General features: G+C 47.0%; 1 pseudogene; it reads left to right on the top strand.

Annotated features, from left to right (window-relative positions):
* The first annotated feature begins 5,018 nt into the window (after nt 1-5,018).
* Nucleotides 5,019-6,276, top strand: LOC107125762 (annotated as a pseudogene).
* Nucleotides 6,277-6,803: the final 527 nt, after the last annotated feature.

The raw sequence follows: 6,803 nt of genomic DNA on the forward strand, positions 1-6,803 counted from the left end.
TATAGCATAGAAAGATGGAGTACTCTCTGTGTCAATGTTCTGATTTAATTTCAACCCGATGGTTCTGGTCCGACCTTCTGGGGCAACAAAAAACAACTCTGTACCATCCTCTATGTATCATATCACCTCTCAGTCATTTCCTCTCCAGGCTAAACGTACCCAGCTCCTTCAATCTTTCCTCATAGGACTTGGTCTCCAGACCCCTCACCATCTTCATTGCCCTCTTCTGGACACGTTCCTGCTTATCTATATCCTTCTTAAATTGTGGTGCCCAGAACTGAGCACAATACTCTAGGTGAGGTCTAACGAGAGCAGAGTAAAGCGATACCATTGTTTCATGTGATCTGGACGCCATACTCCTGTTGATATAGCCCAAAATTGCATTTGCCTTTTTAGCTACCGCATCACACGGCTGACTCATGTTCAGAGACCCCGAGATCTTTTTCGCATGTACTACTGCCAAGACAAGTCTCCCCCATCCTGTAATTATGCATTTGATTTCTCCTACCTAAACGCAGGACTTGACTTTTATCCCTGTTGAAATTCATTTTATTTATTTTAGCCCAGTTTTCCAGCCTGTCAAGATCATCCTGTATCCTGACTCTGTCTTCTACCGTATTTGCTACCCCTCCCAATTTAGTATGGTCTACTAAGACCCCGAGATCCTTTTCGCACCAAGACAAGTCTCCACCGTCCTATAATTATGCATTTTATTTCTCCTACCTAAACGCAGGACTTGACATTTATCCCTGTTGAAATTCGTTTTATTTCTTTTAGCCCAGTGTTCTAGCCTGTCAAGATCATCCTGTATCCTGACTCTGTCTTCTACTGCATTCACTACCCCTCCCAATTTAGTATGGTCTGCTAAGGCCCTGAGATCCTTTTCGCCCATACTACTGCCAAGACAAGTCTCCCCCATCCTATAATTATGCATTTGATTTCTCCTACCTGAGTGCAGGACTTGACATTTATCCCTGTTGAAATTCGTTTTATTTCTTTTAGCCCAGTTTTCATTTTGTTTTAGCCCAGTTTTCCAGTTTGGTTTGGCTCTTCCTATGGCAGCTGTTTTGGGGTGGTGCTCACCATCTCCTCTCAAAATCCCAAATGTGCCCACGGGCGTGTGTGTTTCCCCTGCTCGTTCCTGATCGCTCGCCTGGTATTAATACAGTACAGCTTAATCATGTTCCTCCCAAATTCTCATGGCGTAGGCTCCCCTTTTGCAGTCAAGAGACTGAGAGCAGGTGACTTGCCCAGTACTTTCCAGGAAATGGAGTCCTCTTTCAACACTGCTGAGTTGAAAGCCATCTGGTGAATCTTGGTTTAGGAGAAGGGCTGTGGCTCAGTGGTGCAGCATCTACTTGGCATGCAGAAGGTCCCAGGTTCAATTCCTTGCAGCTCCAATGAAAAAAGGACCAGGCAGTAGGTGCTGTGAAAGACCTCTGCCTGAGACCCTGGAGACTGCTGCCACTCTGAGTTGACAATATTGACCTTGATGGACCCAGGGTCTGATTCAGTAAAAGGCAGCATCATGTGTCTGTGTGAAACTGGAGGAACAGCTAAGTGGTGACACTGTCTCAGATCTGTAGATCACTCCTTGCACAGAGTATTTGAGCCATCATGTTATTTACCGCTACAGTGAAGACTAATGTGCAATATTACTATCCTTGTCTCCCCCCCCCAGCTGCTTCTTGGGGGGCCCCCCAATGGGGTAGAGAAAATGCAGTGGTGGCCCCTATTCAGCGCCAAACACCTGCCAAGCCTACAGCACAACCAAAGCTGCCAGGACCGGGATGAATCGAGCTTCTCTACTGTGGGCTTTCTTCTTTTAGTCTGGATCCGGGACCATCGCGAGCGGCTACACAAACAGTGGTTTGACCAACATAGGGCCCGGTCACACGGGCAGGAAAATGCGGGGGGGGGGAAGTGTGGCTGTTTGCCCCGAAGCAAAATAACGTGCGGCTGCGCAATCAGACATCCCGTAGAGGTCCCGTGGTTAGGGGGGAGGTGCCGATCACAGGACGATCCTGTGGTGTGGCAAAGAAGCGGCCTTTCTAGCAAAAGGCTCTGCGGGTTTAACCCCTTCCAGGGCTGCAGAGGAATACAAACTGTGTCCTCCATCCTGTCCCCTCCAGGAGGAGCTTCAGCCGGGCCGCCCTCCCGCCACGCCCTCCCTGCACCTCCCCCTCTGCCACCCAGTACAGAGAGTTCCTCTTGAGCAGGCCGAGCCAGGAGTGGGGGGGGTACGGAAAAGAGGAGGGGACTGTGTTGTTGGTTTTTAAATGAAGTGTTATCATGCGCCATTGGGTGCTTGTGCGCATCCCATGGAGACTTGGGGAAAAAACCCTTTTAGCGATGGGACATGGGTGGGCGCCGGATGTCACGACCTACCACCAGAAATGCGATCAGGCGCCCGGCCTATCCCCGCGGTTTCTGGAAACTAGTGCCTCGGAGGTACTAGTTTTTTACCCCGCATCTTCGGCGGGAAGCCTTGTGTTCGCCACGGGAGTTCTACGCTTCCCAGATGTGGTGCTGTGATCGCGCCCGGAAAATCCGCCTATCTTCAGTCTCTGTAGTGTGGCTAATGCTCCATGTGACCACAGCCATACTCATCAGGTCCATTCAGTGATAGGGACAGCTTCACCTCTGATTCCACTGTCTGTCAATGCAAAGTTTCTAAATGCAGAGGAGCCTTGCATGGCTGCAAGTGCTGGCAATCCCATTCATCGGACTTGCTTTCAGAATGTCATTCCTGACGCTGTTCAGTAAACACTGGGATTGTTTCACAGCTCACGTCTCTGACCTAATGGGATTTGGTAGACTAGGAGGTATGCCCACCCCATGGCTTGTTACTAACCTCATCTGTGACGGGTCAGGGAGAAGACTCCTGCGCAGGACTTGGATTACCTCAAATCTGCTTGCCGAGCTCCGCGGCTCGTTGACTCAGCCGCCGCCTGGCTCGCACCTTGGAAATCAACACCTGTTCGAGATGTGACAATATCCAGCAAATGAAGTGCATTTGCAGCCCGGCTCCTTCGTATCACATGGTTTGATCTAAAGCCTATTGAAATCGGTGGGACGCAGCTTGGAAGCTCAAAGGACTGACGATTACAACACCGCATCCCTGGAAACGGCAGCTGATACAGGCGCAGAATACAATGCTGTATCAAAGCAGGGCCCTTCGATTTAAAATGCATAGCTTTTGAGCACCAGGATCTTTCTTAGAAGAAGCATATCAGTAAACAGAGTGATTGTATCTCATAGTGTATAGGTGCACTCTGCCACTTCCCTTGCACTACGCCGAATATTACACCTGAAAAGTATAAAACTCAGCAGGGGAGGGGGGAAGACAAGGTTTTACAGAGTGATTTGATAAGCATATACATGTTTATAGCATTCTGTTAATCACTTGTGGTGTTGTTATATTCCCACGGTGCACTAAAAGGCCGTCTAGGTTGTACTCTGTAGTTCTCGGGGCTACGAATTTAAAATTCTGCTCCTAATTATCTCCAGATTTATTTCTCCATCACTTCTGTACTGATGAAAAGCCACACCAGGTAAGCGGTAAGCAAAGTGCTTCTCCATTCACTTGAGGCATTACATATAAAACAGCTGGAAAATGGGCTAAACCGAGAATGGCTCAAACATGTCGCCGGGACAGAAAGGGGGGGGAAAGGAGTCAACTGAGGCCATTCCTACAAATATGACATTAACTGAGAATAATAGGATGAAGAGCGAGAGAATTAAATCAAACCCCTTTGGAGCTAACTGCGCATCACAACATATATTTCACATTGCGATAATGTGGCGTGCATTTCCGCTAATGTATTGATGCTCAAGTTTTAAATGCGGCCCTGTCAGTTGTGTGAGTTAAAATTTTTCTCTTCTCAGGTTCAAGGTACGGTTCATTGAATGTAATGCTCCCCTGGAGGATTTTGTCTTCTAATTTTTGCCATATTTTTTTACAAATGAGGAGGTCGCATTGGTTTGAATTGCCTTTTCATTGCATTTCCATCTGATTTGCTTCTTTGGTAAAGTACATTTAAGGGAGGGGAAGGAAAGGCCAACCCCCTGAAGGGCTACCAGATGGTAGGACGACTGTCAGATCGGCGTAGACTTTAGCAAGCAGTAAGGTTTTAAATTAGCATTTTCAAGGAGGTGGAATGATTCTAGCCTGCTGCGGCATGCACGCACATCTCTTCTGAAAGTTTGCAAACCGAATGTGATACTGAACACTCCTGAAGTTGCACACATCTGTATGTTTATGCATTTTTATCCCAACCTTTCTCCAGTGAGTGTAAGGTGGCATTCATGACTCTTTCTGCCCCTGCTATATTCCCCATGAGGAAGACCAGGCTGAGCCGAAAGTGCTTTTCAATCATTACGTTCGGAGGAGTCCAATTGTGTGTACCAGAAAAACACTACCAGTGATTGTCCTGATACGTGTGGTCGCCATTTCATCTGACTAGGACAGCACACAGATTTTTAGAAAATAATACAGTGCCTTATTCAGGTATAATGGTACCCATTAATATCAAGAGGTTGTCCACACATAAGGCTAGCACAATAGATTACATAGCCATTTCAAGACACTGATCTGCAGACTGGAAGGTCAGTAGTTCAGCAGTTCGAGACCTAAGTGCCGCGTGACAAAGTGAGCTCCTGTCTCTGGCCACAGCTCCTGCCAACCTAACAGTTCGAAAGCAAGAAATTGCAACTAGATAAATAGGTACTGCTTCAGTGGGAAGGTAACAGCGTTCCGTGCACCTTGGTGTTTAGTCATGCCGGCCACATGACCACAGAGAAGTCTTTGGACAGCTCTGGCTCTTCAGCTTGGAAACTGAGATGAGCACCACACTCCTAGAGTCGGATTTGACTGGCTTTCAAGTAAGGGAAACCTTTACCTTTACCTTAATGAACTCTGGTTAGTTTTGAAGTTGTGGAATCTCCTCTGAGCAACCATTGCTCGCAATGTCTTTCTGTCTCTTGCTCGCTTTCCAGCCGTTGGATAGTTAGCGGCTATGAGGGAGCAACTCAAAGGTCATGAGACACAAACCGCTTGCTGGAAATCCTAAAATGACTGAGCTCTACTAGTCTTTAGCTGACCTGAACAATGTAAGGTTCTCAGCATACAGAACTGCCATGAAGCTCTGAAGACTTCAGAAAGCCCTCTGTTTGGATCTTCTGAGTCTGTCTGCCGCATGTAATGCCTTGGACCAGCACAACCTCAAACAGAATGACCAGCCGATGGATATACTGCAAATTATTAACTGCTTGGCTACCATTTATGATCGACTGGAACAAGAGCACAATAACCTGGTCAACATCCCTCTCTGCGTAGATATGTGCCTTAACTGGCTTTTGAATGTTTATGACATGGGTCGAACAGGAAGGATCTGTGTCTTGTCCTTCAAAACTGGTGTAATTTCTCTGAGTAAAGCACATTTGGAAGATAAGTACAGATATCTGTTTAAGCAAGTAGCCGGTCCCACTGGATTCTGTGATCAGAGTCGTCTGAGCCTCCTCCTGCATGATTCAATCCGGATCTCCCGCCAGGTGGGTGATGTTGCCTCTTTTGGTGGCAGTAACATTGAACCCAGTGTTAGGAGCTGTTTCCAGTTTGCCAATAACAAGCCAGAAATTGAGGCAGCCTTGTTTCTAGACTGGATGAGACTCGAACCACAGTCTATGGTAGGGCTGCCAGTGTTACATAGGGCGGCTGCTGCTGAAACCGCTACACACCAAGCCAAGTGCTACATCTGTAAGGAGTGTCCAATTATTGGATATCTGTTTAAGCAAGTAGCCGGTCCCACTGGATTCTGTGATCAGAGTCGTCTGAGCCTCCTCCTGCATGATTCAATCCGGATCTCCCGCCAGGTGGGTGATGTTGCCTCTTTTGGTGGCAGTAACATTGAACCCAGTGTTAGGAGCTGTTTCCAGTTTGCCAATAACAAGCCAGAAATTGAGGCAGCCTTGTTTCTAGACTGGATGAGACTCGAACCACAGTCTATGGTAGGGCTGCCAGTGTTACATAGGGCGGCTGCTGCTGAAACCGCTACACACCAAGCCAAGTGCTACATCTGTAAGGAGTGTCCAATTATTGGATTCAGGTATAGAAGTTTAAAGCATTTTAATTATGACATCTGCCAAAGTTGCTTCTTTTCTGGTCGAGTTACAAAAGGTCATAAGATGCACTACCCAATGGTAGAATACTGTACACATCAATCCCAAGGCCCTATTGAATCCAGACCAGGGTTTTTCAGAAGGTACCATGACTAGCCTTAGGGGACTTGGATGTTCTGAAAAAATGACATATGTATTGTCCCAAGTCTTCACAAACCCAGAGATGACTTCATTGAGATCTGCTCTATTGCATCATAGTAGTCATAAAGTCATTTTGCTGATATTAATATTCAACTCACACCGTTTCTTATAAATAATAGGCCTGTGAAACCTTCCTTCTTTGCAAAGAATGGATGGTATGATCATCGATTGCTAAGCACTTAATATCAAGAGGACCATGGGGGCTGCATGCTTCTTCTACAGTGGGGGCCCCCAACATGGTGCCCCGGATGCTATGGCATCCATGGACAACTTTTTAGGGTTGGGTTTTTTTTAAGGAAGTGGCTTCTGATTGGCTATTTGAGATACGATTGACTGCAGATTTTTTGAACTGTTGATTTGGCAGCAGCGTGCCAGCCCAGCTCCACGGGATCTTCACTGTGTGGCTGAAGATAAGCTGCAGCAAACATTTTCTGGCTGGCTCCGCCTCCTGGAGTAGCCATTTTGTGGCTCTGCCTACCATG

The sequence above is a fragment of the Gekko japonicus genome, unplaced genomic scaffold (assembly GCF_001447785.1).
Source record: "Gekko japonicus isolate JY-2015 unplaced genomic scaffold, Gekko_japonicus_V1.1 scaffold3089, whole genome shotgun sequence".
In the NCBI taxonomy this organism is placed as follows: domain Eukaryota; kingdom Metazoa; phylum Chordata; class Lepidosauria; order Squamata; family Gekkonidae; genus Gekko; species Gekko japonicus.